The sequence below is a fragment of the Monodon monoceros genome, unplaced genomic scaffold, assembly GCF_005190385.1.
Source record: "Monodon monoceros isolate NGI ecotype Baffin Bay Population unplaced genomic scaffold, NGI_Narwhal_1 Super_Scaffold_11, whole genome shotgun sequence".
Lineage (NCBI taxonomy): Eukaryota > Metazoa > Chordata > Mammalia > Artiodactyla > Monodontidae > Monodon > Monodon monoceros.
This window is the reverse complement of record NW_021703767.1, coordinates 47254283-47281496: the sequence shown is the minus strand read 5'-3', so window position 1 is coordinate 47281496 and position 27214 is coordinate 47254283. Positions and strand designations below refer to the sequence as shown.

The 27214-nt window shown below is 38.7% G+C and overlaps 2 protein-coding genes across 4 annotated transcripts in view; one reads left to right on the top strand and one right to left on the bottom strand.

Moving 5' to 3' along the window:
- CMSS1 (cms1 ribosomal small subunit homolog) overlaps positions 1 to 27214 on the bottom strand; it is a 381357-nt gene that overhangs the window by 309996 nt on the left and 44147 nt on the right. The gene's annotated exons all lie outside the window — the stretch shown is intronic.
- FILIP1L (filamin A interacting protein 1 like) overlaps positions 14519 to 27214 on the top strand; it is a 31266-nt gene continuing 18570 nt past the window's right edge. The window contains exon 1 of the mRNA XM_029215233.1: positions 14519 to 14645. The gene's annotated coding sequence lies outside the window, so the exon portion shown is untranslated. The remainder of the gene's footprint in view (positions 14646 to 27214) is intronic.

Genomic DNA, 27214 nt, shown 5'->3' with positions numbered 1-27214 from the left:
AACCAACCTCCAGGAACAATAAGGAAAACTACTTTCCTTGAACTGTGGCATTGGGAGAAAGGGAAGAAATAAACTCCACTGAGAATTTACAATAACAAGCTACCCAACATGAGAATTTGCAGCCCAAATTCACACTACCTGGGTGGTCCAAAAACAAAAAATAAAAAGCCTAGAGATTCTGGGCTGACAATACTCCCTGGCACCTGGCAAAAAAAAAAAAATCCTCTCTAGAGGAAGCCACCTTCAACCCAGGGTTCAAAGAATTCCCACATATAAAGTCTAACATGTATGAGTTCATATTAAAAAAAATCCAAAAACACACTAGAAAATAATGCATAATGATTGAAAGCCGGAGAAATCAGAATCAGAACTGTTGATAAAGACATCAGATATTTAAATTATCAGACAGTGTGTAAAACATACTTAATATATGAAAGATAAAAAAGGGGATTGAAACTTCTAGTTAAAAGAGTAACAGACTATAAAAGGCCAAACAAATTAGGAAAGAAAAAAATTGGAAATGAAAAACTGTAACTGTAGATCAGCAATGAGAATTAGTGAACTGGAAGAAAAATCTGAAGAAATAATAAAATGCAGCCTGAAGAGCTAGAGATGGAACAAGCGAAAGAATAGTTGAAGGATATGAAGAACAGAGTAAGAAGGTCTAACATGTGTCTAAGTTTTAAAAGGTAAGGAGACAAAAAATTATTCAGAAGCCATATTTGAGGATTTAACATTGAGAATTTTCTAGAAGTGAGGAAAGAAACCAATTCACACATACAGGAATCTTAAGCCCAGAAAATATAAAATAAAGAACTCTATGCTTAAGAATATCATAATGAAATGGCAGAATATCAGAAGACAAAGGAAAAATCACAAAAGCAGCCAGAAAGAAAAGGAATGACAATTAGGCTGATGATTGACTTTTCAACATTAACATGGGAAGCCAAAAGTCAGTGGAATATTACTCTCAATGTCCTGACAGAAATGGTGTCAACCTAGAAGTCTATGCACTGTAAAAATCTTCCTAAGAACAAGGGTAAAATATAGACATATTCAAATAAATAAAAAGAGAGAGTGTGCAAAAAACACACTTCCACTAAAGGAACTTCAGAAGTATGTATTTAGATTGAAGGAAAGTGATCCCAGATGGAAGTATGGAATAAAAGAAGGAATGATGAGCAAAGAAAGTGGTAAATATGTTGGTACATCTAAACCAACACTGACTAAAAGAACAATAATAGGTAATGATAATATCTTGTGGAATTAAAAAAAAGAACTAAAGTATATTTCAACAGTAATATAAAAATTGGGAGGGTATGCTTAAAGTGTTCTGAAGTCCTTAAAGTTTTTGGAGGATTAAAATTGTGATTAGCTTTAGACTTTGAGAATTTAACTTGTGAGGTAGAATGTATAGGCTAATTAATTCCTAATAGAATAGAAATAGTATATGACTTCCAAAGTAGAGAGGGTGAAAATGAAAAATAAAATCCAAAAGAAGCCAAGAAATGAGATAAAACAACAGCAAAAAAGGTGGTAAAAAACAGAACCATCAAATAAGATGACAAAAGTAAAACCAAATACATCAATAATCACTGTAACATAGACTAAATACATTAAAAGACAAAGATTGTCAGATTGGATTAAAACAGTTCTAACAATAATAATAATTCCCAACTGTATGCTGTTCATAAGTGACTCAAACATAAGAATATAGCAAAACTGAAAGTAAAAGTTTGGAAAAGAGACATCATCAAGCAACCACTAACCAAAAGAAAGGTTATACAACTATGTTAATATGAGACAAAAGGGACCTTAAGGTGGAAAGCGTCTATAAAGAGTCACTATATAATGTGAAAAGATTCCATTTTCTAGGAATAGTTTGAACGTACATGCACATAAAAATATGGTCTCTAATAACTATAGCAAGAATTGACAGAAACACAAGGACAGACTAATCCACCACCACAGCGGAAGAGTCTAACACACCTCTTAAGTCATTAATAAATCAAGCAGACAAAACTCAGCAAGGTTACAGAAGATTTTAACTACATAATAAGCAAGGTTTATTTGTAGTGAGGATGATGTTCTTAACTCCTACAGAATATACATTCTCTTTAAGCAGATAGGGAACTTGTACAAAAACTAAACACAGTGGGACCATAAAGCAAATCATAACAAACTTCGAAAGGCAGATAACAACTGACCATATTTTCTGACTATAACGTAATCAGTGACAAAAAGATCTCTCCCTCCTGCCCCAAATATATGCTTAAAAATTAAGAAGCACAACTTTAAATAACTCATGAGCCAAAGAGAGGGATCAAAGCCCAATAAAATCACGGGGAAAAAAGAAACAAACTAAAGTCCTTAGCAAAGCTATTTTTTGTACTGAAATTTATGAAATCTCAGAACTGACCCAATGAAGACAATCACAGAATTTCTTTTCCCTGGAAGTTGAAAAGTGAAGATAAAAGTGTCTGTCTCAACAAAAAGCATTCTGAGAAGATTCTCTTCTCAACTTTACCTTCCACAATCAGTAAATAAAATTGCCGATAGCTAAGTACTTAAGAAGGTGAACCTAAAACATAAAGAACCTCCTCCAGTGTCAGTAATGGATCAAACAGGTACCTCTGCAAAGGACATTATCAAAACGAACAAACCAACCAATTCATTCATTCATTCGGCAAGTCATTCATTCATATTCAGAGTTTGTGTGTATGATATGAGCAGCCTTGGGAGGTCTTTACCCAGCTACCAACTTTTTCTCTGAGGAGAAGCTTTGATAAATCATAATTACTTATCAAGTAAATGGCTCAAGAGAGCCATTCTTTTAATAAAGCTAAAAGAAATTCTCCTGCTTAAGTAAAACATTATACATCTATTTTATTTTGATTCTCAGAAAAGACCTTTAAAACTTTTCACTAGAGGCTACTCCACACCCTCACTTGTCCAAGGATTATACCTAAAAGAAGCATTAACATACGAATGTATAACAAGGATGGAGTATTCCTAATTCTATTTTATGGATATTGCAGCTCAATATGCAACTGAAAAGAAACTTTCCAACAAAGCCACTTAAAACTGCTTTCAGTATGTTACTCAACTGCTCGAAAGCTGCCAATGGCATCCTACTGTCTACATTAAGTTAAAACCCCCACTGCTTGAATTTTAAGACCCATTTATAGTCTGGCCCCACCCTTTGCGACCACTCTCTCCTCCAGGGCTGCAATGTATACCACTTGTACAACTGTCTGCAGGGGCCCCAATACTGCTCAACAAGAGCCAGTCAGTGACTACAGTCAATCCAGGGTCCCTTTGCTCTGCCATTCTCCTTCCTGGAATTACATACTCACCCTTCAAGGTCCAGATGAACCTTATCTTCTGTTATGAAGACCGCCCAGATATTTCTAAGTCTAACTGATACTTTTGTAAAAATTCTTACTTCACCAAAATCAGCATCCCAATTTCATATTAATTGGTTTTTGGCTTTTGTTTATTTGTTTCTTCTATCTACCCATCAAAATCTAGGCAGGGTCATGCTTTATACTCTCTACCCCCGTCACCATGAACTTAGCACAGTGATAAATACTCACAGAAGGTGCTCAACAAATATATGTTGAGTGCTTCTTAAAAGAACATGGCCGATGCAGACTAGGCCTAACTTCTTTATGCCTATAAGTCATCACAAGAGCCCCCCCCCAACAGTATTCCCTTTGATATCCCACATCCTTCAATTTAGAAGGGAAAATGTAATATCTTTTTCGTTCGCTCAATTCCATTCCAGTGAGCAAGTATCATGAATAAAGGTTAATTTTTTTCAAGATTTTTCATCATATTTTCTCACTGGCACTACCTAATTGGAGAACACAGGCCCTTTCATCCCATCAGGAGCATAAAAATTCTTCAATGTTGTACATGCGAAAGCCATGCATCAGCTGCCAATCCCCCTCCCATCCATCTTGCTACTAACATATTGGCATAAATGACTGATGATAATCCTCATTCCCAAAAAGTGCTATTAGTTGTTGAAGGTCACAATGACTGGACAAAAAGAGAACACATATAGCCTTTGGGAAGTAGATTTCCATTCCTGATCTAAAAATTTGAATTTTATTATTGTTCATTTCCCCTTGTAGTTGTTAGTGAGCATACATAAAAGCCTGAATGTGTACTTGTGTAGCATGTAGTGTATGTGTGGTTATGAGCAAAAAGGAGGGAAGAAAGAGGAAGAGAGTTAGACATATGTTCCACAAGGTTTCAGCAAACAACAGCCATAGTTAGAGGATGGATGGATGGATGGAAAGAGTCTAATTTTAACCAAAAGTCAGTCAGCACCTATCAGAGGTGAGGCAACACCTCAGCCATTTTCATATTTTGAGTCTACTGATATACTAAAAAGAGGAAATGAAATGCCAATGTAAGTTCATGAACTCATGCTAATTTTATTTTATTTATTTATTTAAAAATCATTTATTTATTTATTTATTTTATCTTTGCGTTGGGTTTTCGTTGCTGCACGTGGGCTTTCTCTAGTTGCAGTAAGCAGGGGCTACTCTTCATTGTGGTGTGCGGGCTTCTCATTGAGGTGGCTTCTCTTGTTCCGGAGCATGGGCTCTAGGTGTGCAGGCTTTAGTAGTTGTGGTGCACAGGCTCAGTAGTTGTGGCTTGCAGGCTCTAGAGCACAGGCTCAGTAGTTGTGGCGCACGGGCTTAGATGCTCCGTGGCATGTGGGATCTTCTTCCTGGACCAGGGATCGAACCCGTGTCCCCTGCACTGGCAGGTGGATTCTTAACCACTGCACCACCAGGGAAGTCCCGTGCTAATTTTAAATACTTGCATTTAGCAAAGAACTTTGAATTTTTGTATTGAAAGATAAGGTAATGAAATATAATTGAGCTATTCATAGGTTTTGAAAATTTTATAGAATAAGTGGCATAGACTAGTAATGAGACAAATAAGCAATCTTATTATAAACTTATCATTTCTGTCAATCTTATCAGAGTATATCAGCACTTGGAGATAAATCTCAGAGTCCAAATTTGAGGTCACTCAGAGTCGACACCAGTGACGACTCTCCAGATTCTCAGTGTGAATAAGTGAGCTGGAACATGGACATTCTGGCATCACTAGGGCAGGAGCCATTCATGGTAACTGAAAATTGATTCTATGTGTTTCAGAACTAAACTGGATCAGTCTTCATTAGACTGATTATATTTAAAAAGAAACCAGCTCTATTTTAAGTTATGTTTTGCCAAGAGGCAAGTGTTAGGAAGAAACTCTGCCCCTGCAGTTTTTACTCCTCAAGTCCTCAGGCTGTCAGAGCACTATCATGACAGACTTTTCCCTACTTGCACGATTAAGTACACTCCCATGGGGAAATTTCCCTAGCAAATCATATTTGTGATCAAGGAAATTACAGAAACTTGATTAAATGGAAGAAAGAATAGTTTCCACATCAAGACTTAATCAGTATCATGTTGATTTAAAAGTACAAGGCCAAAATCTATCACTGCAAATATCCTGCACACACTATCCTGCACACATACTTGTCTCCATGGATATGAAATAAATGGCACATAAAATGGACCAAAAGCTAACAGTCAATGAGTGGGAGTAGTGTGTACATGATCATCATCTCTTTTTCTTGCTGGATCCAAAGCACTTCTTTGCAGTCATTTCCTCATTCAGCAGGTTTGTGGAATGCCCACTATGTGCAGGACATTGTGCTTGTCCTCATATAGAATCTCACAGAGAGGGAAGGAGGCTTGAAAGATCAAGGTAGAGGGCTGGGCAGAATAATCACCACATATTAGGCTCTCAATAAATGACAGCAATTCTTTTCCCTTCTCTTCCCACTCCTTAAATCTTCTTTGGACCATGAAACTTAAGTCAGAGGGATTTTAAGAAGATATTTGATAGGATTCTTAAATCTATGTCATAATCTGAAAAGATTAAAGAACATACAGATTCAGAAGTTGGCAATAAATGAAAACAGTTTAAAACACAGTATGGTAGGATTTTTAAGTGATCCTTTCAATATGATTTCTATTACTGTTACTGTTGTTTTGATGCTTATAGTGACATAAATAATTAGAGAAGGGGAGAAGACAAGAAGGAGGAAAGAGAAGAGGGAAGGGAGGGAAGAGAAGAGAAAAGAGAGAGAAGAAACTGTACAAAGCAGAAACACTTCAGAGTTCTGCAGCAGAAAAGGCATCACACACTGGCCTGAGCTCTGCCCCATCTGCGTGTCCCTGAACAGGCTACTGCACAGCCTGAGTTTCAGTTTCAGTTATTCAGTTATAAGATGAGGGAAGCTGACCAGGTGATCTCCAAGATCCATTCTCACTCTACTATCCCATGGTGCAAGCATAATGAAGTAGGTGGCAGATAGGAGAGATACAAAGTTCTATGACTCCAGGCTTAGTACTGTTTACCCCCAAGACCAAATTTTACTACAAGACACTGAGTGTGATTTCTACCAGAGGTTGCTGAAGTCAGTCTGCAATTCAAACCCTGGTGCCACTCTTCACTTCCTCTGTGATCTTTCACAGGTTACTTCACCTCTCTGTTCCTCAGTTATCTATCCCACAGGGTCATTATGTGGATCAAAGTTGATATTATATGTAAAGCATACAGTTCATGGCATCCATTAAACAATAAATGTGTTATATATTATTGTTGTTATTATAACAAAGATAATATAAACAAAACCAACATAGGATAGAAGTGATTAACCCAGATTATCACGGGAGCAGTGCATGATGAAAATACTTAGGTGTGTGGTTGTTCATTAGGAGGCTGGTGATCAGTAAGCTCAATGACACAGTAGTTTGATGTGGTTGCCTAAAATGCTAAGAAAAATTAAGGTTTACACACACACACTCACACACACACATACAGAGAGAGTCTGTAAGTCTATAAAGGGGAAGTAACTATACTTGGAAGTAACTTGTTCATTCTGAGCACCAAACCATTAGACACAGGGTGTGAAAGGACTCAAATTATATCAAATAGGAACAGCTGATGACTGAGGACAAACTGTCTTCAAATATTTAAAAAACTGTCATGTTAGAGCAATGTATTTGTTCAGTATGGCTTCACAGAAAGATCAGGAATGTCAGTGGAAGTCAGAGGAAGCCAATTTTTAGTTCGGAATGGAATGGACTTGTTGAGGAAGTAACAAATCGCTGGAGCTCTTCAGCTCTGACTAATGACAACTTGACTGTGTATGCACCAACTCCCAGAAGAACAGTGAAATTCTTACTCGAGAGATATTTCAATTTAAGGGTGAACACAAGACTTTTGACCTCGCTCCCGAACCTGAACCTGTATTTTATGATATAAATTGGATGCCTAGTGGCATAAATTATAAAAGGATTTCTCATATACAGAATAACCAATTGGCAAGCATGCAAGACAATGTTGTTAAGTGACAGAATTAATATTAAAAGCTCAGCTCTCTCCATTAAATTTTTGACCAGAGTTGTCAACCCATTACCAACCTTGGTGGCTTGAGTTGATTACGAGATCTTTAATTTAAAAGAAATGCAACAGGGCTTCCCTGGTGTTGCAGTGGTTAAGAATCTGCCTGCCAATGCAGGGGACATGGGTTTGAGCCCTGGTCCGGGAAGATCCCACATGCCACGGAGCAACTAAGCCTGTGCACCACAACTACTGAGCCTGCGCTCTAGAGCCTGCGAGCCACAACTACTGAGCCCATGTGCCACAACTACTGAAGCCCGCACACCTAGAGCCCGTACTCTGCAACAAGAGAAGCCACCTTAATGAGAGGTCTGCGCACCGCAACAAAGAGTAGCCCCAGCTCACTGCAACTAAAATGAAAGCCCGCGCATAGCAACTAAGACCCAACGCAGCGAAAAAAAAAAAAAAAAAGATAAATAAATTTTTAAAAATAAAAGAAATGAAATAAAAATATTGCATTTTTAATCCATAAAGTGGATAACTTGCTCATTAATATTCCAAATTAGTTCCGTAGTTAGTATAAACCTAGGTACGTTACACTAATATTAATTAGGATTTCAGACACATTCTTTTTGACAGTTGTAATCACATTGCTTAATTAACCATTTTTGATTTTTCAAGTTTCCCAGCAGAGACATGCAGACCCATAAAACATAGTGGCTGGACCAGCAATTTACTGTTTGACCTTGGGGCAAGTCCTTTTAACCTCTCCAAGATCCAATTATCTCATCTACTTAAAAAGGGAGAACAAAGAGTGGTAATAAGGAGCGTAGATGGTTTTTAAGGCCTTTTACACTATAAAATGTGATTTTATAAAATGATTATCCTTCGTAATAAAACTCAAAGCACATTTCTTATTTCTTAATTTGTTCGTCATTTTTCCCAGTGGAGACATCTTTAGCCATAATGTAGGGAAGTGAAGCATTTAGTCTATAAAACCATCACTGACTGCTCTGTGAGATAGTTTTATTCTGTCTTTCTGGGGTTTTGAACAAGTTGCCTGACTGAGGGAAAGGATTTTACAACTAGAAGCCACCTTCACATCAAGTAATAATCAACTATAAATAATGGACAAAGCAGAATCAGGGACAGGAGGGAAGAGCATAAAATGTCTCTTTCATAAAAATAACCTTAGAATGAACCATTTTACTCTCACTTTTTTTTTTTTTACTTCCTAAATGCTTTATTTCCTTAGGCCTTCTAGATCCATTTCAATGAGTTTATATGATTAACAGTTTATCCTCATGCATTGTTATATTTGAGTTTCCAATGATAAAAGAAAATATAAATTCAACTCACCCATCTGTTTCACCCTTAGTTGGCCAACTATTCCAATAACATCCTAAACTGTCCCAATGACTTCCAACTAAAAAACCTGTTCAATTGTACTTTATTTATTTTATTTTTGGCTGCGTTGGGTCTTTGTTACTGCTCGCAGGCTTTCTCTAGTGGCGGTGAGCGGGGGCTACTCTTCGTTGTGGTGCGCGGGCTTCTCATTGCTGTGGCTTCTCTTGTTGCAGAGCACGGGCTCTAGGCACATGGGCTTCAGCAGTTGTGGCTCGCAGGCTCTAGAGTGCAGGCTCAGTAGTTGTGGCGCATGGGCTTAGTTGCTCCGCAGCTTGTGGGATCTTCCCAGACCAGGGATCAAACCCGTGTCGACTGCATTGGCAAGTGGATTCTTAACCACTGCGCCACCACGGAAGTCCCCAATTGTACTTTGAACCCATAGGTCTTCCTCCTTTATATTTAGCCTGAAATCAAGCTCCACAACTATACAGAAAAAACTGTCAGAGTAGTTTCTTTTAAAACGCATTACTTAAAAAAGACATGGAGTATCAACTAGTTTACAAGGTCCCTTTAAAAAAATGGATTGAACAAAGTATTAAGAACAATCTGTACTGGCAAGGGACAAAGAAGATGACCTAATATGTCTCTTCCATCTAATTTCTGTGACTCAAGGATTTTTTTTTTTACTCTTGCAGCAATACTTGTGAGTTCAACAATTTCACAAAACTATTATTAGTTACCAAGGAAACACAAAATGTTTGCAGGAATAAATAAGCAAATGGACTGGACCTAAATAGCAGGCTTTTCCTGCTTCTCATTTAATAATCTTATGGTGATGTCATATTATCAATCCTTCATTCTCCCCAAGTCATTCTGCTCACCTACTGGCATGCTCACTAGAGTCCCATAGTCAACTCATAGCATCCCACGTAAACCAAGAATAGGAGGTCTCTGATCAACAGAAGAGTCTCCATTAAATATGGACTTCCTTGTTTCATTTGTTAAAGAAAAACCATGGTGATGTCAGTGGTTGGCTTTATGACCACCATTTCTAGGGAAAATATGCAAATATATGCTTTTAAATGACCCGATATCTACAGAAAAGCCAGGAACATTAATATAAAAAGGTAAAAAGAAACAATACACAATTATGGCCCAAAGTACGAAAACAATTATGCTTTACAAATGCTTAGAAAAAGACCAAAAGGAAACACAGTACATGGAATTGTTAATAGTTGGCAGTATTCATGTGGTAGAACTAGTTGTAAAATGTCTTTTTGACTTTTCTGCATTTTCCAAATTATGACATGGGCACTGAACTATTTTTAAGTTAATTTTTAAAGCCACAAAATAGCATTCATTTTAATGTTAATAAAGGGCTTCCCATTCCCTAACATTACCACTGACACTGTTGCTATCAGCCCAAGTTAACTCTCAAGGGGATTGGTACCTTTATAAAATCAAAGTCTGCTAAAGTAAGAATAGGAATAGTTGAGGAGCCTCTGGAAACGTCAAGGACTGTGGAGGCCTGGGACAGGAGATCTGGGCTGCAGGTAAGAGTGAGACAGTCTGTATGTAAATTCAAATTCACTACAGCCCATTAACTGCTGGTTAAGCTCTCGGTGCACAGTGTAAGTGCTGTGCTGCCTGGGGATGTGGTATATTTCATGCAGGCATTTATGTGTACAGAGCGAGGCAGACATCACCTGGGGAACAGAAAGAAGAGTAAAAGGAAGAGGTAGGTTAGAAAACTGATTGTCCCTGGCATGGAGAGAAGCTGCTTTCACCCTCAGACTTTCCTTTTGGTTCTATGTTCCACAGTTGCCCACCTGTGGTGCTCAGTCTCTTTAGCCTTCCTCCAAAATTGTGTAGAAGCAGAGAAGTGATCAGTTCCACATCTACAGCAGGCTTGCCCAATGCTCAGAGGCAAAGCCGTTTTTCAAGAAGTCTGTGCATGAGATGTTAGAATGTTCTGTCAGGAGGAATATCTTAGCACCAAAGGCTCACACTGGCCAATCCAACTACTGGCTGATGCAATGAAGGACCACAGCATTCTGCCTCTCCCCATGCCATCCTGGATCTATATCCCCCCTCTGTTCAGCTTCTCATAACAGCACCACGCCCATAATAAGAATTGCTGTTTTTCTTTGCATGTTATAGTGTTTCCACATATACTCTTTTAGAGGCAAAGGAGCAAACATGTCACATGCCAAGTGAGTGTTGCCGTCCCAAAGCTTGCAGCAGGGCTTCCAGAGAGCAGTGCACACTGCCACTTACCTGATGAAAGAACCAATAGTGAAAATTGTGGGCGGCTCTAGAAAAGGTTCAGCTAATTATGAATACTGCTTCTCTGGCACTTATTCAGATGACCAAAAGGCTTTACCAGTCACAAGAAGAAACAAAGGCAGGGAGACAGGACAAGAAAGAAAATAAAAGCAGTCACTTCACAAAGAGAAACTGGCTCTGACATGCTTAGTAACACATTAATGTTATTTTAAAACAGTTAAATAATTGTGGACACTACTACTAACATTGGCTGCTGTGGCCATTGTAATAACCTCCTGGCAATAGCTTAAACCATGGGAAACTGCAGATATTCAACAGTTTTGGGCTATCTAACAAAAGAGACCTCATACCATTCAATCAAATGGATACATCCTAGTTTCCAGCCTTGTCACCTACAAACCCTTCTTCTGCATTAGAAAGCAATTAGCTTGGTAGAAAAATTCCTTTGTGCCATTTCCAAATGATAACTTAAAAATATTGCTGATTTAGATCATAAATTCAGCTTACTAATTGTAGAAAGGACTTTTATTTGCAGGTATACTTATTTGTAGGAGATTCCTGATTATAAAATGAGAAGAGTCATATAGCAACTGGATAGTAAAATTTTCAGTAAAAAGGGAAGTAAAACTTTTTCAGCCAAGACTGAGGCACAATGGTCATAACTCTATTCTTTTCATAATAAATATATGTCAGAAGCTAAGAGAACAAAAATTGCATTGCAAAGAGAATGTTGACAGGAAAAGGAAAGGAGATAAAAATCTACTCATGTGGCCAGTGGAGCACAATGCCAATGGCTGGCTGGAGTGTTCAATACAAGACCCAGGGTGCCCTTGTGTCAGTTAGATAAAGATTCCACTTCTTCAAGACCTTTGACTTTCATCTGTTGGAAAATTTTTATAATATTCTATCTTTATTAGAACATGTTGCCAACATCCTCAAGAAAACTATCTTAGTAAATATACAAATCCACAATGTCTCCAATGTAAACAACACTCCCTAGGGTTATTCGGCACACAGTCAGGGTGGCTCTGGTGTGTGGCCTACGAAGAGTGTGAGTTTTAGTTCTAGTTCAACATCAGTCTGAAAAATAAAGACACAAACTTCTCAGTTAAATCAGAATATTTCTTTACTAGCAACACCTCTGAGAGATTCTGAGCAAATCCTTAACAGAAGACAAGACTAAGGCTGTATATATAATAACACTGGTTCAATTTTTTGCTTTCATTACTTTACCAGCAGTGTGACCTTGGTCAAGCAATTTTACCCTTCCAAATGTGTTTCATCATCTGAAAAGTATGGATAAAACCACCTCAAAATGTGTTACGCAGATTAAATGATGGAGTGCATGTAGAGCATTAAGCACAGTGACTGGTATGAACTAAAAGCTCAACAAATGAGAGTTATTATTGATTCCTGAAGAGAGTGGCCACATACCATGACCTCAGCTGGAACGCTGAGTCATAGCTGTTTCAGAGGCCAGTGCTTCAGCGAGTAAGAGCACAGGCAAGGAACTCGGAGGTAGGAGTACTAATCTTCTTTTCTCTTGCTTCGAGAACCCTAGACAAGTCTTTTAGCCATTTAATTTCTCTAGTCTTCAGTTACTTCAGCTAAAGAAAAGGAGGAAATAATACTGACATATTTTACAGGGAAACTGGGAAAAAGCATGAACATAAATGCAAAGCATGAGTACAAAAGTATAAGAAAGAAATAAACGGTAGTGTCAAATGTTAGGAAGCCTCTGTATCCATCAGAGGGGAAAGGAGGCAGAACAAGCTACAAAAATGCTAGCTTTGGGTAGAGGTACTTTGTTACCAGTTTGGAGCTGAGATTCAGGTGTTTATGCTTCATGCAACTTTCATAACAGTCATTTTATCTCACTTGTAATAAATCAAAGCTAGTATAAAAATCTCAAAGGATATTTAATCAGTACAAGGCAAGCATAGGAGACTAAAAATATTTAAATACACTTCATAAGTGTATTTAACAAACCAACATCTAAAATGTTAATACGAAACTGCAAATCAAATATTAAAACAACTTAAGTTCAGCTGAAGAGTATAATCATTCACCTCTCTTAAAACGGTATATACAAAAAGCAGGGGTTAGTTTAATACGCATCTCAGTAGACAGGTAGAGTGATCTAGAAGAACTGTTAAAGTGAGCCCACAGTTTATTAAAGATGATACATGTTTATTTTTGTGCCCTGCATCTTTTCTCCATGCCATTTTTGCTAACTATAAATTCTCTGCAACCAGTCTTTCTCTACTCCACACTAAAGAAAAGAAACAGGCAGACTATTTTCATTATTTCTGTTTGACAAAACATATGGAAACAATAATTCTACAGACATGTACATTATAATAGGAAGCAATCCTATTTTAATGTAATTTTAAAAATTAAATAGACTCAAGTTATTTAAACTACTCAGTTTATTTGAAACTCACAAATGAGGCAGACACGTCTTTAATTTACTTAGCAGATTCATATAGTTGGCTAGGACTTTAGAGATTACTTCTTATTGCTGTGCAAAGCAATTAGGAGGCTAATTCTCATTTACAAAAAAAAGTATTTATACAAGTAAATCTGTCCCCTAGTAAAGGGTAACAGGCTTAATTCAGTCATATTTCGTCAGTTTCTTTTTTCTTCTCAGGTCTTTTTTATTTTGTGTGCTGGTAGAAAAGAATAGATGAATTAAAACTGATTCTAAAGTTCTATTTTTATACTTTGTCTTGAAAGTACCGCACAAAACATTAAATTTCTTTAATAAATATTTTCCCTGCCATATAAACTGATTAGTTTTAACTACTTTCGTTAAAACACAGGCATGCAGAAATGAGGAACAAGGAGGTTCTCTCAGGAAAAACACTGAAAAAAGTAAGATTTCATCTGGCCTTCCCATCACCACTTGAAGAATTGTTTTGTAGTTACATCATCAGGAAATAAAATACTATCCTCTGAGGACCCCTACTCTTTACAAAGAGGAAAGAGAAGGTTTGAAGTCTAAATCACTCCTGGAGATGTCTCCAAAAAAAAAAAAAAAAAAAAAAGAGACAGACTTCTGGCTTCCCTCTGCCGCCTTCTTCCCCAGCAACCAAAAAACAAATGTAACAAAAACGTATTTACTAAAGTATAAATAAGAATAACATGATGTGTATTTAAGAATCCCAAGCAATAACAGAAGCTTTAGAGCCCCAGAGGGAGAAAAGTAACAAGCGGATCAACCCTGACCCCCAATGACTCGATTAGCCCGGCAGGAGGGCGCCAGCGTCCCCGGCCCGCCGCCCATTCACCTCCGCGGGGAGCCGGGACCGACTGTGTGTTCACACGGTCCGAGCGTCGGCGGAGCCGGGGCGCGATGCAGCGCCGCCGCCGCGGATCTGGCTGTCACCGGGCGCCCCCGCCGCCCGCGCCGCACACGCGGAGCGCCTTATAAGGCAGCGCAGTGACGTAACGCCCATAGGCCGGGCGCGCTCGGCGCCCCGCTCGCATTGTTCGGGCGACTCCTGGAGCGCGCACAGCCCGCTCGCAGCGCCGCGAGACTGCGGCCCCCGCCCGGCCCCCGCCCGGCCCCAGCGCAGGCGACTCAGGTAAGCCCGGGAGAGCCGCTCAGCTCCAGCAAGGGGATTGCTGTTTGAGAGCTAGGCAGTCTGTAGGTGGCTTTTAAAGTTATCAGCATCACGAACTGCACAGGTTTCGAAAAGCGCGTCCAATGAACTCTAGGTTCAAAACCTTTCCCAACTCACACAAAACTTGAAAAGTTTTCTCCGATAGAGAAAACAGATTTGGGATTTAATTTTAAATGTAGAGAGGTGAGGGATGACTATATATTACAGACGCCTTCCAAGTAAGCTATACATGGTATCCTGCCTGTATTGAGAAATCTTTGGGGAAAGGGTGGGGAGAGTATATTGTACTGCAACAACTCTATCTCCTGATCTTACCTCTCCTAGGGCTCAAACTCCTTTAAGTCTTATAAGAGCACAGTGCGAAACACTACCACAAGGTAGTGGATTTGTCCCCCCGCCCCGCAATGCCCTCCCTCTTTTGTAAATCTTCATATAAAAAACTAGAAAACCCCTGTTAGGAATACATCTTGTAATTACGATGAATCTAACTTAAAAAGTAAAGCACTTTTTAAGCTTCAAAAAATCCTACAAACGCTATTCTGTCTTAAAAGCAAATGTTAATTAGTACTAGAAAGTAACTCACAGTTTTGAGTTCTAACTTTTTAATTCAACTCCAGTCAGTGGGTAAATGACAAACTGCAATGCAAATTAAAGATAAAGCTAGTTCCTCTATAGTAACATGTTGGACAATAGCTTATTATGTAGAAATACTAATTTAAAAGGTAAAGCCTATAGAAGAATTTTATTAATCAGTGGTGTTTTGATCCATAATTCGTTACATCTAAACCCTGGATAGACTATTGCTATAAATGAACCCTTATAGTATGATAATTGAACCATTGGCAGATGCCGAAAATCTACATATTTTACTTTACTTTTCAGAATAAAAATCAGCAGAGGAATTAAAAACAAAATATGCTATGTCAAATTTAAAACCCTGGAATAGGAGATGAAAAAATGATTTATCACTCAAACTTTATTTGGTCTGAACATATGTTGTAAAACAAACTTAAGAAAAAAAATGTGTGAAAGAATTATTTCCCTTTTAAAATAGTCCCTGTGTTTTACTTATCATTTGAAACATAGTTTTTTACCTGCTCAAAATTCGGGATATATCTGTATTTCTAGTAATTCCTGTGGTTGAGTTTTTTAAAGTATATGACATTAGGGCCTGCCATTTTTGCTTCACAGGAGTTTTATTTGCTAATTTTGTTTGAAGCAATGCAAGGCTTTGGTTTTAGTATTCTAAAAGAAAAATTATATGTTACTTGGCCTGAAGATAGGCTTTATAAACTGCAGGTTAGTACTGAGAAGTAGCATTTCCTCAAAATTATTATTTCAAATATAGGGAAGCCTACCATAATGAGAAGAGGGGGCAACACCCAGGTTACTGTGGAGAAGTACAGAATATGCAATAGAAAAATTGTTTATTTGATATAGGCTGTAATTGGAAACGGAAAAAATTCCTATCTAGGGAAAAAGGTATTCCAGTCTTTTGAATCTAATAGAGGAGGAGGGAAATAGAAACCATCAATTATTGTTTCAGCTATACCCAAAGTACCATCTGTACCATAAACTATAGCTCAACTGTTGAAAATCATAACCTCTATCAAAGCCCTAACAGCTGTTTCCCAGAGTCTGCATTTTATTTTTGTAAAACAGGCAAGCATCAATTTTAAAACAAAATTTTAAGTGACACACTTCAACAGTCCACACTTTTTTCCATTTATTAACTTTAAAGCATAGTTCAAAGAACAATCACCCATTAAAACCCCTTTTAAAATTGAAAGTTAAAAAAAGATTTATCGTGGATACATTATCTCACAGTGGCCTCTCTTAGTGAGCATTTCTTAGTGCTTGGGATAACTTACATGATGGAAAAAATGTTTTGGATTGAATGAATGTGAATTTTTACATCTCCAGATAAAGCACATATTAATTTTATAATTAATAAATTCATTTACCTTTCTATGGTGATTAACCTTACCCATTAAGCCCTGGTATTTTTGTGGTATTTTCCTAATGTTGTGATGAAGTCTATAGTAACAATCAATATGAAAATACAAGTAAGCTTAGAGCTTCTCAATTTTCAAGTCCACTTGCAATTCCCATTAATCTGCCTTCTCAAAATGCTATGAACTTTGCTTTAGGGTTCTCTGCTACCTCTTCCCCTCCAAAAAAGTGCCTTTGATAATAAATGGATTTTGAGGTAAAAAAAGTGAAAATGGGGGAGAAGAACAAAATTCCATTAATTGTTCTTAGGTCATGTTCTGTCTATATCTAGTGCTTCAGGGCAAAGTGAATGCTTTTACAAGGTGAGTAGAGAAAAAAAAAAAAATACAGCCTCCTATTAAAGGGAAAAAGGAAGCGGGGCCGGAAGAGAACTGTTTATAAAAGACTGGATATTGTAAAGTAATAATCAAAGGATGTAAAGCAATATTGGTCTCAACCTGCTTCAAGAACTGAGATCTGTTACCCACACAGCCAGTCATTATCTTTGAAAAATCTAACACACCTTATCCTCTTGGGCATATCATTAATTTTAAATGATTTTTAGAGTTTAGTTAATTTGCATTTGACTGTGAATTTAGCTTCAATATAACCTGATTTCGTTTCTGTAAATTATGTTTAAATAAGGATTTAAAGATGAAGAGACTCTGCATATTCAGCAAGCATCACAAACTTTCAAAGAAATATTTCTATGGCTGCCTTTGCCATCACTAGGGCCACCAGCTCAAACTCTTATGTTTAATGTGTGCTGCAAAGAATCTTAGAAATTCCTCTGGCCAGTCAGTTTCTACTTTGAGTGTGAGGTACACTAATTCCTAGCAGATCATCACCAACACCGTTCTAAAACCTCCTATATTCCTCTTCTTAAAAACAGAGTTGAGATTTTCTCTCCCTGGCCGCCTTCTGCATTAACATTACCTCCGACTGGGAAAGCTGGGCAAGTAAAAGTGGGAAGGCTCTCCAAGGAAAGTTGCTTGGTTCTTTTTCAGGTATGGGAGAAGGACTCCCTTTTCATGCTTGTTCCATGAGATTCTAATTTAGCAGATTAGATAGGACAGCAGCAGTTTTCATTCTGAGCCCAAGAACAGAGGATAAAACATTAGCAGCATTTTTTCTCCAGTCTGACCATCCTCACATTCCTATGCCCTACCGGTTCCAAAATAAGATTAACTCTTAAAGATACAATTATAATTTTTTAATGACTAGCTTTGGAAATGATACATTTGTGTGTGGGGGGATGGGTCAGGAGGTATGTACAAGAGTAAGTAGGTAAGTGTAGCTATCATTGGGACAGGTAGAAGTGCAAACACCTTGTTTCTGTTCATGATAACTACTGATTCTAGCCTAGCGCACAGTCATTATCAGTAAGAGTGTATATTTTGTCAGAAGAGCAAACACTCAGTCCCACAGATGTGAGTTTGAGAAGTGCCTTGGTAAGTTCTTTATGGACAGTGGGATGCCCCAGGCCCCAGAGAGTGTACACACACACGGACACAGACCTGACAGGAAATGTCCACAGAACTTTATAGCTGGAAGAGGCCTTGGAGGCCATCTGATCCAAATGCCTCACCCTGCAGAAGAAACTGATGTCTACAGTGTGACTTACCTCAGAGACACAGAGCTACTCAGAGGCAGAGCCAGGGCCCCCTGCATTCTTGGGCTACAGCCTTTGGTTTCTCCTTAAATTAATGGTAGGAAGAGATGAGAACAGAAGCCCCAGAAGAAGCCTTGGTACTGTAGGTGTTAATTTGGATATAAAACCCATTTTAAAAAAAAGAAAGTAGAAAGGTTCAAAGTTCTTGTTAATAAGTACAAGCAGTAAGAAGACAAAGGGAAAGGAGGGAGGTGAAAATCAATACAGTTCAACCAGGCTACAATGGAAGGGAGGTGATAAAGGGAGGACAAAGAAAACAAATAATAAATGTACTTAAAGGTCCTCTGGACGGCAAAGTTCACTCTCTGCCTAAAAGCTGAGAGGTGCCCTGCAAAGAGTGTATGCTCTACAGTTATAGTTAAAGCCATTTACGTCTGATCCACTAACTTGACAAGTGACCTCTTCATAGCGTCTTCCAACTACAAGCATTCTGCATTCCCTAGACCTCCCAGCTAGTAGGTTCCTTTTCAAAACTCAGTGAATCAGTGCCTTTAAAACAACCCTCCCTGGGCTTCCCTGGTGGCGCAGTGGTTGGGAGTCCGCCTGCTGATGCAGGGGACACGGGTTCGTGCCCCAGTCCGGAAGGATCCCACATGCCACAGAGCGGCTGGGCCCCTGAGCCATGGCCGCTGAGCCTGCGTGTCCGGAGTCTGTGCTCCGCAACGGGAGAGGCCACAACAGTGAGAGGCCCACGTAAAAAACCAAAAAAACCCTCCCAAAAACTTTACAGGAAGTCACTGTGGGCTATAAGCTCCTGGAGATACTTACCTGCTTTACTTTCCTTAATACCATGCATTGCTACATGACATTAAATTATACATTAACTGCTTGTTTATCATCTGTCTACTAGACTGTAAACTCCTTGAAGGTCAGTTTTGCTACCAACTTTATCCCTAGCACCTGGAAAAACACCTAGCTATAGTTAGTAGGTATGTCACCAGGCCAAGAAGGGTATTGGATAAATATATGAACAAATTATACCCTGGAAGCTTCTTATTTGGTAAGAAAAGAGTATTTCTGGAAACAGTGGGTTAGGAAGGGCCCCTTCTTCTAGATTTTGTTCAGGAGCTCAAAACAAGTCTCTGCCACTATTTGAAGTAACTACATAGAATTGACATATAAAACACAAAAACCAGAAAACGAATTAGGGTCAGATGAAGTCGAGGCAGTGAAATCTGCTTTTACTATACAGTATGTGTTGTGTAGGCAGATTTCAAGTCAGATGCTTCTCTGTCTACCCACCTCCATCTACCTCACTTTAATGTCCTCCCAAAATAATGAGAATAAAGATGGTGAAGGAGTTCCAGGTGAATTGCCCCGGGGCAAGGAATGGATGGGAAGCAAAATATGAAAGAGCAGAGTGCAGTGTTTTTGTCCTTAATGAAGGGTATTCCTCTGTTTTCCCCTAATTTCTGTGCCTCAGCTGAACGCCTGGGAATTGCACTCATGGGGTCCAAACAGTTTGTCCTTGTAATAACTAGAAGTTAGCAGATTGCCCAAGTATGTATATATATATATATATATTTTTTTTTTTTTTTTTTTTTTTTTTTGCGGTACGCGGGCCTCTCACTGTTGTGGCCTCTCCCATTGCGGAGCACAGGCTCTGGACGCGCAGGCTCAGTGGCCATGGCTCACGGGCCCAGCCGCTCCGCGGCATGTGGGATCTTCCCGGACCGGGGCACGAACCCGTGTCCCCTGCGTCGGCAGGCGGACTCTCAACCACTGTGCCACCAGGGAAGCCCCCAAGTATACATTTTGATTCCAAAGTTTCTGTGGGTAGTCAATTCATCTGCCAGGTTTTACAGAAAAGGAATAATTTTTCTATAGTTTCAAAGTTAGGTAACGCCAGTGTCAACCTGTGAAACCAGCCTAGGGCTTGTAACTCCTCATCTTCCCGTGCCCCGGTCCGGGAAGATCCCACATGCTGCGGAGCGGCTGCGCCCGTGAGCCATGGCCGCTGAGCCTGCGCGTCCGGAGCCTGTTGCTCCACAACGGGAGGGGCCACAACAGTGAGAGGCCCGCGTACCGCAAAAAAAAAAAATACAACACAAATGTAGTCAGTCTCCAAGCTTGTTTACTACTGACACTAAATTGATATGGACAAATAGTGTTACCTCAATGCTAAGACTAAAGAGTAAGAATAATGGTTCGTAAATCAAGTTCTACTCTTCTTGGCTCTGCCATCCATTCTCTGCGTAAGCCTCCTATAGCCTTGGCTTCCATTAACCTAAAAAATGGGAACAATGTCATCCACTGTAAGTATCTCTCAATACTGGGTAAGGATAGAATACTGCACAGTAACCCCTGAGGGAACTCTGATCACGTAGAGTCAAAGACTATATAAAAATATAAGCTACTGATCCTATCATTAGAGAGACAAGTCAGCTAAAGAAAATGGGAAGAATGTGAGGAAAAAGTCCACTCTTAAGCCAGAGGCAAAATTCACATAACTGTAGCCCTTGAGCTTGTGAGAAAATCCAAATCATCCTACCAAGAGCAGCCGCAAAGATGAGCTCAGAAAAAAAAAAAAAAAAAAAAAGATGAGCTCGGACCTTCAAGATGGGCGACTCTGACAGGAGTAAATCTGCCAGATTTATCATATCTCATGGCCCACCAGTCTTGGAACAAAAGTTTAAAGGTGAACTAAATTTTCTCTCTCTTTTTAAAATTCTCTTTTAAGTGAATCAAAACAAAAACAAATCTCTGAGCAGAAATTATAAGAGGAATGTAAAATATTCATCACATTTGGTCTGACAAGACTTAAGTGACTGCTGCTGTTACATTTGAAGAAAAGGATGGAGCTGCTTAGCCTAAGAGCTTGGGGAGAGCATGAGAAAGTTCCTTCTTGCTGAAGACAAATGGCCTGCAGTGAGATGCTGTGTAAGTCCCTTAGCCTTGGTTTGTTTGTCAGTTAATTGGGAATGGCAGAGGAGGTGAATCACTCTATGGAGTTCTGTATAAAGTAATCCTTTGCTGCAAATGAGAAGATTATCTATTCTTTAAAAATAATTCATTTTTTATCAAGAGAGTTAAACACTCTTTTTATTAAAAGAAACACATTATGTTTGAGGTTCAATATTATCCTTCAGGCTTTCATACAACTGCCTATATGGGGCAGACTGAGGTCTTTTAGATAAAGATGAGAACAACTTTGTTAAATGACTGGGGTTCTACTCATCTCCCCTAAACTTATGCCTCATAAGAGTCTTCTTACAGTCTCATAAAATTCACTGGGCTGAACAAAGATGCAAAGAATCACAGGCAAAGTTAAGATTCTCTGGCTAGTTTACCCCCATCTGGACTTATTTAAATTTGTCTCCAAGTGAATTCACTTCACTGAGTGGTTCTCCCTCCTCCAAAGTGACAAGAACAGGAGGAACAAAACTCTACTTCTCCTTCTTCAGCTCTCATAATAATTAGAGTAAATTCTGAGAACTGTAGGCATCATTCAGACTAAGAGGGAGTTATGTTCCCCTAAGAAATGGGTCTTCTCACCTCTCGAATCATTTGGTCATCAAGTATGTACCAATTTCAGACCCATGTGGAGGATACAGAGGTATCAGATTCTTTAAGGAGCTTATAGTTAGTTCAAGAGCAAAACTAATATAACAAATTAGAAAGTGGTATAAAACAATACAGAGTATTTGTGTCACAAAACTGTAAGGGCTGTGGGAACTCAGAAAGGGGAACCAGCCAGGGTTAGACAAGTTAGGGAACATTCATGGAAAAGATGGAAAGTGAAATGTAAATGTAGCATTCCAAAAAATGATGGCAGATTTATCCCTTGGAAGTCTACTGTGAAAAGGGAATATGAGGTAAAAAGAGAAAGAAGGCTTGATCCAGCATCAGAACACCCGAAGTCTGATTTTAAATTCCATTATTTGGCCTTTAGAACAACCTGGACTTCCATAGTTATTTCAATCCTTAAAGTGAAGATTAAAAGTGATGATAAAGCAGTTGGCACAATGCCAGACCCACAGCAGACACTCAGTAAATGGTATCTATTGTTCTTCTAGATATTAAGCCAGTCTGTCCATAAGAATGATGCTCCATCATCATCTGGTGCTATTGGGTTCCTCCAGGCTGAGGAACAAGGGGCTGTCTCAGGGCCAAAGAGGAGGTGCTTTGTAGGATGCAGTCCCAAAGAACTCATGTTTAAGCTTATTGGAGAGTTAAGAACTCAGGATTAAGCTTACTGGAGAAAATCCATGTCTCTAGTACTTAACTTCAGCCACTCTGAAAAGTGAGGTTATCCTTTATCCTGATTTCTCTGCTTGAAAGGAATCCCTCCTATGAGAAACCCACATGAGCTTTCCTAAAGAAGTCTTAGTCACCTGAAATAAAAAACAAGTTACTGAGTAAAGGACCAAGGAGAGCAAAAGGCTTAAAAGCTGGCCTGGAATCTCCCTGTTTTACCTGGAAAGTCCTACCATGCTGGAGAGGCACACATATAAAACAAATAGGTGAGACAAATCTTACAACATGGGCTAAATAGCTTATATTAGATCCTACCCACAGACAATGAAGATTTCCTTTCAGAAACTACTAGTCAAATACTAATTCCTAGGTGTTCATTTTTCAGTTTAATTATACTTTCAATTTAGCATAACATTTTAAGTGTCAGACACTAAAAAGATTTACTTCTGTACTTTTACAGCACACTTATAATCTTGAACTATAACAAATGCTTGACATATAAAGAACCAAAAATTAATCTGAATCCCATGAAATTCCAATTAAGGTTCCTGTATAGTTATGAACCACTGAGACTTGACGAGTCATAAAATCTCTTCTGATAGAATGGAATATACATTTTTGACATGTGAATTTCTATATAGTGCTATATAGGAAAGAAGGGAGGGAAAGGACTTTAAAGGTTGGTAGTGGTTTTTATCCTCTGGAACTGAGATTTGAGGATCATTAAAGGCTTTGTAAACCTTAGAAACAAAATTGTATTGCTTTCCCCATGTTGCAGCTGAGGTAACAGGTAGATGAGGCAAGGTCATAGAGTTAAGTCAGTGGCAGATTTTGGTCCAACATTCCCTGTCCATTGAATACATGGCTCTTTTGAAAGTGGCTTTTCTGTTGCTTGAGAATTGGGGTTTTGCTTTTTTTCTTTGTTTTTAGCTGTGAATGAGTAAACTTTAAAAGTGAGGGAGACTGAAGTCAGTGCTTTTTTCAACAACGCTTTTTTCAACGGCTGCAAACGTGAAATAGTTTGCCCTCTCTCAAAATTCAAATCTTAAAATTAATTAAAATTCAAAAGTTATATATGGTCAGGGCAAAAATGGATGGGTATTCATATAGCACATACACAAGGTATACTATATAGCCTTTTCATCAATTTTTTTCCAAACAGAATTTCTCATACCGATAAACATAACTAAATGGGTAAAACTTTTGTGCAGGGACAAAATCAGCTGCAGACAGGCCCAGGGCCAAGGGAAGTAAAGTATCAAGTCACTGCTCTCACCACTAGCAGGCCTGTTGCAAACCACTGTAACATCTTAAGATGGAATTGCCCCTAACTACACAAGCTAAATATTCTCTAGAACACATTCATCTTAGAAGAACCCAACTTAGAGAAAATAGGATCAAACTCTGTGTTCATGCTTTCTATCTTCTCAATGCTCAGAAGTGGCAGAAAAGGAAAATGTAACCCAAATGCTCTGAACTGTTTGTTAGGGAAAATTAAACAAGGTTAGATGACCAAAATAATTTTAATTTTTAAAATGTATGCAAGAGGACATGCAAAGACCACAAGAAAAATGGTCAGTTACATTCCAACAGATTTTAGAATAAAACTTTCCCACCTATCTGTAATTAAGTTTTACATATGGCCCAAACTCTAGTTCTCTAAAACATCATTTAGGAGACAGAAACCAGTCACCCTCAGGAACTAGGAAAAGTGAGTAAGGGTAGATGGAGGATGTTCACTGTGGTTCAGGATCTCACTGTTTGCTCAGCAGGCAGTCAGGCCAAACATCAACCTTCATCTTCCAACTGCCTTGACCTCCAAATACTGTTTAATGGTATTAAATGTTCTACTTCCTTTGCCCTCCTTATTTACTGATTTACTATAGCTAAAATGGAAGGGGAAAAAGAAGGAAGTTCTCTAGGGATCAAAATGTTTCACATTTTATGCTCTTTGGACTCCTATCTAGCCTGTTTCTCATGGCAAATTGTGTGATTTCAGTAGTCACAATAAAACATAAGCCTCTGTTGTTGTGGTTTCTAAGTTTCTGAAGTCTACATTTCCCACTAACAAGTTAGGAAACGTTTGGTTTCCCAAGCATACCACGTTAGCCGCTGCCTCTGTGCAGGCAGCCAGACTACAGGGAGGTGAAAACCAGTGAACTCATCTACTCTGGCACATGACTGCTCCCTGTTTTGGCCTTTTATGTTAAATCTACAAACTGAACACCAGTGAATTAAAGTATGAAAGCCAAATAAAAGAGTTAAGCCTTTTTTAAAAAAAGACTTACAGGAACTAGGGGCTTAAAAAAAATTTTCTTTCCTTTTGGCTCAGAGTAAGATTTGGAAAAGGATATATTCTTTGTAACTTTTTTAAAAAGAGAGAATAAAAGAAAGAAAAACAACCTACCAAAGAATAAGTGTTAAGAGAAAGGAATTATACTAATCCTCCAAAATATCTATTTGCAATATCTGAAAGAAAATAACCTGTGATCTGGGAAGAGGAAAAAAAAGGATGAAAGGAGATTAAAAACAAAATTGTGTAGCTACATCAGAATGCTTTTCTAAAGAATCTATTTCTGTTTTCCTCAATCCACTAAGATACAAAAGGAACATCTAAATATAAATGGATTTTGCAATAAGAGAAAAACATACAGGGCTTCCCTGGTGGCGCAGTGGTTGGAAGTCCGCCTGCCAATGCAGGGGACACGGGTTCGAGCCCTGGTCCGGGAAGATCCCACATGCTACGAGCAACTAAGCCCGCCAAAAAAAAAAAAAAAAAAAAAAGAGAAATACATACAAATATTCTTAACAAGATAAAACACATACAGTACACACTTTTAAGGGTATACAGCATTATGCCCTTGAAGTCTGTCTGAGAAAAGGCTGCCTGCTAAAAATACTTTCCGAGAACTTTAAGTTCCTTGAAATGTTCTATGGAAATGGTATTTATGACAAACCCACCTCCTCTAGGGAACATGAGATGTTATTACTGGCAAAGTCACAATTTTCTAAACCATCCAGAAATAATCATGAATTTATGCCAAATGACTAAACTTGTTTTATTATTACAATGATTAAGAGAATATTTGCTAAGATCTCATGATCAAGCTCAAATTAGCCATGAACCTACAGAAAATACAGTGTCAAAACAGCGGATTGCAAGTGGTAGTGATTTTCTGTGCCTTTCACAGGCAGAATATTACAACACACAAATTCACTGGAGAGGATGATATATGAGATATATGAGATAGGAGGTGTGGATGTATGTCACGGTGGTGAGGAACTGCTTTTCTGTAAAATGAGAATAATAATACGGTAAGTCCCCTACATACGAACAAGTTCTTTTCTGAGAGCTTGTTCATAAATCCAGTTGGTTCGTAAGTCCAACAAAGTTAGCCTAGGTAGCCAACTAACACAATCGGCTATATAGTACTGTACTGTAATAGACTGTAATACTTTTCACACAAATAATATGTACATAAAAAACACAAAAAATAAAGAAAACATTTTAAATCTTACAGTACAGTACCTTGAAAAGTACAGTAGTACAGCACAACAGCTGGCATATAGGGGCTGGCATCGAGTGAACAGGCAAGAAGAGTTACTGACTGGAAGAGGGAGAGGAGGTGGGAGATGGTAGAGCTGAAGGATCGTCAGCAATAGGAGACCGAGGGCAAGCTGCAATTTCACTCACGCCAGACACTGATGGAATGCACATTCATGTCTTTGAAAGTTTGCGACTTGAAGGTTCGTATGTCGGGGACTTGCTGTACTTGCTTCTTATGACTGTTTCCGGGACTAGCATGGTACATGGCATATAATAATTCCTCAATAAATGATAACTGTTATTCAATGACTATAGAGGAAAGGAACTATTGAATACTTACAGTCATCCTTCAGTATCTGAGGGGGATTGGTTCCAGGACTCCCACAGATACCAAAATCCACAGGTGCTCAAGTCTCTCATATAAAATGATATAGTACAGTCAGCCCTCCCTATCTATGGGTTGTGCATCTGAAGATACAGAGGGTGACTGTACTATGTGTCTTTTGCTTACAGTCACACACTTATACCCTAACATGGTACCTAGTTCAAAAGTAGAACAGGTATTTGTTCAAATATTTAACAAATACTTATCGACTACCAAGCAAATACTGGGCACTGTTCTTGAGCTATAAATCTAGCACTGAATAAAACAGACCACTGCTTGACCCATCACTGAATAAAACACACACACACACAAAACACACACACACACACACAACACACCCACCCCTACCTCCCTACTCACATGAAGTTTACATTCTAGTAGGAGAGACAACCAATGATCAAGTAAGTAAAATATAGTATGCCAGGTGTTACTACATGAACTAGGGGAGAGAGTCCAGCGGCTCCCTGGGAAGGCAGCCAGTACAAAAGCCACAGGCTCTGCTGTGCTCAAGGAGCAACAGGGAAACTGGTATGACTGGAGCAGACTGAGCAAAGGTAGGGAGGGTCAGGGAGTCAATGGGATAGGGACCTAGAGTGCAGGAATGAATGAACAAATTAACACTAAAAGCATGAGATGGAAGAAAGAGGAAACTCTTCTGAGGTCAGTACTCTGCTTGGGCTTTCTCGCATGTAGACTGGTTAAGCTAAAAGAACACATGCTTTGTAGACAGTGAGTTT